We start from the raw sequence: 9,261 nt of genomic DNA, 5'->3' as shown, positions 1-9,261 counted from the left end.
TATCTTTACACAAAACTTCAAAATTTTATTTCTCCGTTTCTGCTCTAAAATCCAACTGATTAAAACCTGGCTATAAATTCTTAATGATGTACCTATCTATCTGTGTTGTGGAATAAGACAACTTGAAGATCAATCTTTTCATAGGGCTCCATTAAAACGTGGAGCAATCGATGAGCTGATGTCTCGGGTTTCCCATTTACAGATTCTGGGAATGCATCTTCCTAGGATTGTTCACATTTAAAGCATATTCCTAAGCTTGTTTAAAGCTAAGCCTCAGATTTACAAAGACCTCAATACCCATTACAAGGAACTGACTTCACAAGGGTAACCGCAAACAAGATCTTTCTGGAAAGGAGCACGGAAGGTTGGCAAATCTGCTGGAAAGAACATCCATTTGGCTATCATTTTTCTAGCATTTGTAAAACATTCTCTCGGTCTGGGACTAAAAGATGAAGTTCACTTACATCTATTAATGATCTGTATGATTAGTTACTGTGATGTATCTGATGTTAAAGAGCTCTTTGATGGAACCAACCTTTTTCAGGCATGTTTGTGACTGCTGAACTTATGTTATCTCAGATTAGTTGAGGATTCATTTCTATGAAAGAACAACCCAATCTTGCCCTCCTTGCATGCAGTTCATTATAGAAGAGGCATGCTAAAACCAGAAGGACCAAAAGCAACAGATCATGCAAAGGTTTGGGGATAAGATACTGCTCGCACAGGAAGAGCAGTAGTCCAGATCTAAGAGTACACTTCGTATATTTCTTTTATTATAAATGAGAAACTTAGAAGGAAGTAAGTCCTGAGAACATGTGTTTGTTTTGCCATTGTATTGGTGGCAGAGAGAATATTGGTGACAGGAAACTTTTCATTGAAGATGTTTCATTAAGAAAAATCTCACTGGGCTAGAGAGATGGATCAGCCATTAAAGGTTAGGCTTAGAACTAAAAATATAAGTAAAGCCTCATTAAATGGAATATGAAAATAGGAAACAGGACAGGAGCCTACGACAGAGGACCTCTGAAAGGCTCTAACTAGTAGGGTATCAAAACATATGCTGAGATTCATAGCCAAACTTTGGGCAGAGTGCAGGGAATCTTATGAAAGAAGGGGGAGATCGAAAGACCTGGAGGAGACAGGAGCTCCACAAGGAGAGCAACAGAACCAAAATATCTGGGCCAAAGTGTTTTTTCTGAGACTGATACTCTAAACAAGAACCATGCATGGAGATAACCTAGAACCCCTGCACAGTTGTAGCCCATGGCATCTCAGTGTCCAAGAGGGGTCCCTAGTAATGGGAACAGGGACTGTCTCTGACATGAGCTCAGGGGTTGGCTCTTTGATCACCTCCACCTGAGATGGGGAACAGCCTTACCAGTCCACAGAGGAAGACAATGAAGCCAGTCCTGATGAGACCTGATAGACTAGGGTCAGATGGAAGGGGAGAAGGACCTCCCCTATCTGTGGACTTGGAGAGGGGCATAGGAGGAGATGAGGGAGAGAGTGTAGGCTTGGGAGGGGAGGAGGAATGGGGCTACAGCTGGGACACAAAGTGGATAAACTGTAATTAATAAAAATAAAATAAATTTAAAAAAGAAAAATAAGTAAAATTCCATGGGCAAATAGAAGGGAAAAGACATTCAGAACAAAATTTTTAATAGGTTCAGGTAGAAAGGCATAAGCCAAGAGGTATACTTTGGGAAGTTCAAGTTAATATATATGGTTAGAGTACAGAGTAGAGGCAAGGCTTTTAGGGAAAGATAACAGGAAGCAGGTAAATAAAGTAACTTTGATAATGGCAACAGATAGCATAAACACAACAGTAACAGCTTAAATAATCAGTAATTTGGTTTTCTAAAACAAGGAGCCTTGATATAACAGCTTGATTATTTCAAAGATAAATGTGAATTTCTAAGCCTTCTCTCCTGGCATAAGTGTGGCTGCAGCAACACAATTGTTTTCTAGACCTAATTTTAATGAAGAAAGCAAGAGCTTAAGTGGCCCAGCAACTACCCTTTTCCCCAAGAGCACTTCTTTGTCAGCAGGCAGAAGCACGTATTCCCAGAAGCTTCACAGAGGAGTCACCCTTCAACCAGGGTAACATATAGCTATAAGTGAGGAACTTGAGACTTAGTTTTCATATCACAGCTGTAGACATGATGTCTGTCAGCAGATCTTATCACATGGAGAACTTCAGATTTCCTCTGTTGGGTATAGGATTGTCTTCTGGGCATGGGCCACTGGCTGGAACAGTTTTCATCACTGTTCTTATTCATATAATGTGTGTACGGAATCATTTACAGGTGACTTTGAGTCTTCTTACCTTGCCGTACAATCTTTTTTCAAGCTTTGTGGGTGAAATTTGTATTATTTATTTCTTTTATTGTTTTACAAGCTAACATGCCAATCCATTCACTAAATTCAGCAGAATGAAACTGCACCTAAGCAGTTTTACAGTAAAGGCCTGACCAGCTTTTGTGCTGGGTCCCAGCTGTGATTTCTGCTTCCTTGTTTGTCATCAGGTGAATAACAAGTTATATTCATTACATCTTGTCTTAGGTGAAGGGAAAATGCACTGGGTAGAATAGAAAATTGAAAGTCTGTGTCTTATTTTGCTTTCTAAGCAAACTACCCAGTGACCTATGTTTATTACTCAGCTAAACGAAAAGATACAAAGCTGGCAGATTCATTGATGATGCTTTCTCAGGTTCTATTGCTTTTTCCTTCCTTACGCTACATTAAATAAAGGAGTCTAAATAAATTTCTGCCTGCTTAAAATGTTTTCGTCACTTACGCTACAGGCAATTTATCTTGGTGTTTGCTTTTTCTGCTCTAAGGGGGAGGGGAAGTGATTGATTTTTTTGTTACCAAAAAAAAAAAAAAAATTGACTTTAATTCAGTGCAGTTTTACCTGGCAGTGAAAATAGTGTTTCTTGAACTGTGAACTATAAAATGACACCTTTCTCAGTAATTGAGAGAAATTATGAAATTTGCAGTGGAAGAGCTGGATAGTTCACAGTATAAAACTGTAGCTTGATGTAGAATATCGGGTGAGTGGTTTAACAATAGTACAGTGATGACACACGAGGCCACTTCATGCTTGGCACTCTAGCAAAGACTCCTGGATTGCCTTACCTGTAATGCTGCCCTGCTCAGAACTCGTCATGGCTAGGGATTTCTAACTTCTCAGCATGAAAACTTGGCCATCAGGTATCTACTGTCATATTCATTTTATATCCATGCTCGTTAATGCATACTGGGGAAAAAAATGAAGAATGACAAGAACTTAACATGCATCCAGTAAACTCAAAACATTGTGCCTTCTAACTCAGCATTAAATGTGAAGCTTTGATCACAATAATTATCTCCTTCCCTTCCCAAACACTACAATCACATTTTAAATAAAAGCATAGGCATTGCTGAATGTAAACAAAAATGGAAAATATTACATTAGGAAAAGCACGACAATAAATTTTTAGGCATCAGAATAAGGTTCAGAATGAATAGAGGGAACCAAAACGTCGCAGACCCCTAGACATGGGTAATGCAGGCTCAGGATCTCCCTCACCTTTTAAGTCCCCAAGAGCTTCCGGTTGGAAGAAGGGGGTGAATGTGGAAGGCTGTGCCCTCAGCAGTTGATTTAAATTCCCTTTCTCGCTCTACAAATACACGTTGGGAGAAGTTTATTCATGAACCAGTGGGCATCAGCCAAGGTGGAGTTAGGGTGGAACCGAGTGAGGAACTCATTCAATACACATCCACTACACGTGGCCCTGACTTGCCATGTTTATCTCATTTTGGACGAAAATTAAAAAAATAATCTGTGAAAAGAAGCTGAAAGTTTCCATACAGAAGACATCTGCTGCTGAAGAGCAGCCCTACGCATGTGGCTGTTTTCTCCACGCGAGTGGACTAACTAGTTTCTCTAGTTACCCTGGCCATTCCTCCGCCACCTTCTTACAACAAAATAATAACAAAAACTATCTACTTAAAGGAAAGACAAAACCTATAAAGTACTCAAAACGTCACCGGTGCAAACCCCCTCTCTTTGTTTTGTCTGACACTTACTTAGAAGAAACTTTACAGAAGGATGGAGAAACAAGATGAATAATTCACCAAAGATGAACAAATAACCTCTCACCGAAGGACTTGTCTTTTTAAGTTGAAGGAATTCACTGAATACCCAGCAAAATTAATGAAATCTAATGGCCGCATGAAGGCATTTTATTATACAGCTTCTACAGCTGAATATTAAAGGGCAGATTTTTCACAGACTGAATGTCAATCCAGTTAGCAACATTAGAACCCAAGGGATGGGACAATAATTCTAAAATTCATAATGAAAATCGCTTTCGTTCTATAAATGGATACAGAGGGAAGACATCATTCAACTCTGAGAATTGAATAAAAACATTTTAATTGTGAGATAATTAAGTAAAATAATGGACTTCTCATTTGCCCTTCCTTGGAAACTGCTGTGACATATAATTCATGAAAAGAAAAATGATTCAGAAAAGAGAAAGAAGGTGACATTCAAGAAACTCTGGCTTCCTTAGAAGAAAGAAAATAAGCATGATTAAAGCAATCTAATTCTACAAACCTAATCATCTTTTTTTTTCTAGTGAAGAAACAACTGTTAGATCTTTTATTAAACAAGCAAAAGAGGCCCAGCAAGAAGGCTCAACAGTAAAGGCCCTTTCCACTTTGAGTTTAGTGCTCAGAGCCCGTGATGGGAGGAGAAAAAGGAGTACTCTGACCTGCTGTTGCACCTCTCCTCTTGCCCAAATGCACACATAAGACAAATGAACTAAGCTAAGTAAAATGAAATATGAGAGTACTGCGTGACAATTTGAAGTGCCGAGCTTCTAGAACACTATTGTCTGGTGTTTTGTAGTTTTGTGATAGCATACGCAAAAAAAAAAAAAAAAAAAAGATGAATAGGTAATGGGATTTTAAGATAACATAATTGTTAGCTTTACTGTGAAAATCGTATCCTAATGGAAATCTAGTAAGTGTATACTGCTGTTTCAACTTAGCATGTATGTATATAATAAAACTTGTAGACCATCCACCGCTTTGCCTCTCACCATGCTATGACATGACGGGTCACACGTGTCCATCAATATGGATGGGGTATTTTTGCTTTTGTTTCATATGCATTTGGGATCCTATTTAAAAATATCATCTCTCAGAAACTAACTTGATAGTCTCTTCTAGAAGTCTTAAGTCGAAGGTCAGACATTTACATCTCTATTTTTTTTTGAGCGGTTAGTTAACCAAACCAAAATGTCAACTACCTTTAAAATTTCAAAATACTTCCATTTACCATAATACCGCTCTCTACACTGCATTATTTACTTTGTTTAGAAGCCATAAAATATGCAGACTTATGCTGGGAATTTTCACTGCTACCCCTGAGAGACACGATTTGGAGAGATCTATCTGGGTTTCATTAAGTAGAAAAATAAAACTGTACATATTTATTGCATACAGCATGTTTTAAAATATGTATATATTATAGAATTTTACATACAGCTACTTAATGTATGCATCAATTCACTTATCATTTTCTATGGGAAAAGCTTCAATTCTTTGTTTTCCAAGGAAACTGTACATTGCTGTTGAATATGTTCTGTAATAGATTTCTTCCATTCATACCTAAAATCATTACTTTCCCAACCCTCCTCAGCCCACCCAGTATCACTGCTCTGTTCTACTTTTATGAACCCTAGGTTTCTTCATGCAAATGAGATGCTGTGATATTCACTCTTCTATGTCTGGCTTATTTTTACTATTCCTTTTAGGCTCATCAATGTTGTCACCAATAACATAATTTTTTCCTTTTTAATGGTGAAGTGAATGCAATTTTGTATTCATGCACGTTTTTTAAACCACCCTGCATTCATTGACAGGTGTGTCGATTCCACATCTGGGACATATGAACAGTGATGATGACATGGTAGTGCATATAATCAGCTTGATAGTCTGATTTCGTTTACTGGATCAGCCATCAGGTTAATTCCTAAGTTTCTTAGAACTCACTCTTCCAATTCCTACAATGACTATACTAATTTACATTCCCATTAGCTTGGCTCATATTTCCCTACACAGTTGCTGTCCTTTGTGTTTGTATAATCACTATTTTAACAGGAATGAAATATCTTACTGTAATTTTAATTTCCCTGATGATTACTGATGTTGTAGAGTTGTTCATATATCCATTGCCCCCTGTGTGTATCTTATTGAGAAGTGCCTATACATTCTGCTCATTTTAAAACAAAGTTATCTCCTTTGTATTCAGCTGTCAAATTTCTTACATGGTTTGTATACTTACTATATTGGATATATGGCTGCATATTTTCTCTCAGTCATTTTCTTATTCTTTAATTCTACAATTCCATTTGTTCTTTTCTCTGCTATGTGGAGGATACTTATTTGTTAAAATCCCATTAAATTATTTTTGGTCTCTCTATGTCTCTGTAGCTCAGACTAACCTTAAAATATACAGATCTACCTGCCTTACCCAGTAGTGCTGATATCACAGGTCTTCATTGCTATGTATGGCTATTTTTGCTTTTGTTTCATATGCCTGAAGGACCCTATCAAGAAAGTATCTTTCCTTAGAAATTAACTGTAGGATTTTTTTTTGTACATTTTCTTCAAGAAGTTTTACAGTTGAAGGTCTTAGGTTTACATCTGTATCCAGTTTGAATCTTTCTCTCTCTCTCTCTCTCTCTCTCTCTCTCTCTCTCTCTCTCTCTCTCTCTCTCTCTGTGTGTGTGTGTGTGTGTGTGTGTGTGTGTGTGTGTCTCCTGTGTATGAAAGAAAGAATGAAAGGGAGATGGGAGGTCACATGTCATGGCACACTAATGGAGGTCAGGGGACAACTTTGTGGAGTGGATTCTCTCCTCCCACTTTACATGGGCTCTAAGTAGTAAACTGGGGTGGGGCTCAGAGCCTGCCGAGCCATCTTGTGATCCCAGATCAACTGAACATTGATGGGTGACTTTGAGAGTTTCTATGTGCTTTCTGCTCTGTTCCTCTATCAATGTGTATCTTTTTATACTACTAAAAATTATTGGAGTATTCTATAATTTTGTAGTATATTTTGAAGTTATTTGATCTGATCAGTTTCTGAGACAGAAAGATGTTTGAGTAAAAGTTGGGCTAGCAGCCCATGACTTTAGGATTCAGCTCCTCTATGACTACTAAGTCATATTTTTAAGGTTAATTTTTTTCAAATGATCCAAGTTTTATCTGTGTTTATTCTGCTGCGTTCTCATATGCCTGTGCTTCCTTTTACAAAACAAGTACAGATCAAGAGGAAGTTATAGAGAAATGTACAAGGAGACTTTCCTACAGTGATTCCTAATCTTCTGTGTTACAGTTTAATAGGAAAGCCAACATACTGACATCTTTACAGATTACACAACTTATTAGATTTTATGAGTTGTATGTATTCTTATTTATGTATGCCTCTATATATCTGAAGTCTATAGAGAGGCTTGTATCACCACTAGCACAGTTAAAGTCACAACTGTACCTTCACAAGATGTCCTTTTGTCCTCTGTCAGATAAAGGGTTGGTAAAGATTCTTTCCCAATCTGTAGGCAGTTGCTTTGTTTTGATGACGGTGTCCTTTGCTTTACAGAAGCTTTTCAGTTTCATGAGGTCCCATTTATTGATTGTTGCTCTTAGAGCCTGTGCTGTTGGTGTTCTGTTCAGGAAGTTGTCTCCTGTACCACTGAATTCTAGGGTCTTCCCCACTTTTTTTTCTAACTGATTTAATGTGTCTGGTTTTATGTTGAGGTCTTTGATCCACTTGGACTTGAGTTTTGTACAGGGTGATAAGTATGGATCTATTTGCATTTTGCTACATGTAGACATCCAGTTAGAGCAGCACCATTTGTTGAAGATGCTATCTTTTTTCCATTGTATGGTTTTGGCATCTTTGTCAAAGATCAGGTGTCCATAAGTCTGTGGGTTTATTTCTGGGTCCTCTGTTCGGTTCCATTGATCCACCATTCTGTTTCTTTGCCAGTACCATGCAGTTTTTAAAACTGTTGCTGTATAGTACAACTTAAGATCAGGGATGGAGATACTTCCAGAAGATCTTTTATTTTAGAGAATTGTTTTAGTAATTCTGGGTTTCTTGTTATTCCATATGAAGTTGAGAAATTTTCTTTCCAGGTCTGTAAGAATTGGTTGCATTAAATCTGTAGATTGCTTTTGGTAAGATGGCCATTTTTACTATGTTAATCCTGCCAAGCCATGAGCATGGGAGATCTTTCCATCTTCTGATATCTTCTTCTAATTCTTTCTTCAGAGACTTGAAATTTTTTTCATACAAGTCTTTGACTTGCTTGGTTAGGGTTACTCCAAGGTACTTTATGTCATTTGTGGCTATTGTGAGGGGTGTTTTTTCCCTAATTTCTTTCTCAGCCCTTTTGTCTTTTGTATACAGGAGGGCTACTGATTTTTTTTGAGTTAATTTTGTATCTGGACACCTTGCTGAAGGTGTTTATCAGCTGTAGGAGTTCCCTGGTAGAGTTTTTGGGGTCACTCATGTACACCATCATATAATCTGCAATTAGCGATAATTTGACTTCTTCCTTTCCAATTTGTATCCCCTCGATCTCCTTCAACTGTCTTATTGCTCTAGCAAGGACTTCCAAAACTATATTGAAGAGATATGGAGAGAGTGGGCAGCCTTGTCTTGGACTAATATCTAGTATACATAAAGAACTAAAGAAGCTGAAAAGCAGCAAACCAAGTAATCCACTTAAAAAGTGGGGAACAGAGCTAAACAGAAAACTCTCTGTAGAGTAATATTGAATGGTAGAGAAACGCTTAAAGAAATGCTCAACCTCATTAGCCATTAGGGAAATGCAAATCAAAACAACCCTGAGATTTCACCTTACACCTATCAGAATGGCCAAGATCAAAAACTCAAGTGACAACACATGCTGGAGAGGTTGTGGAGAAAGGAGAACCCTTCCCCACTGCTGGTGGGAATGTAAACTTGTACAACCACTCTGGAAATCAATCTGGCTCTTTCTCAGACAACTAGGAATAGAGCTTCCTTAAGATCCAGCCATACCACTCCTAGGCATATATCCAAAAGAGGCTCAAGTACACAATAAGGACATTTGCTCAACCATGTTTGAAGCAGTTTTATTTGTAATAGCCAGAAGCTGGAAACAGCCCAGATGCCTCTCAACTGAAGAATGGATGCAGAAATTGTGGTACATCTATACA

Source organism: Meriones unguiculatus, chromosome 2 (genome assembly GCF_030254825.1).
Source record: "Meriones unguiculatus strain TT.TT164.6M chromosome 2, Bangor_MerUng_6.1, whole genome shotgun sequence".
Lineage (NCBI taxonomy): Eukaryota > Metazoa > Chordata > Mammalia > Rodentia > Muridae > Meriones > Meriones unguiculatus.
Note: the sequence above shows the minus strand (reverse complement) of the source record.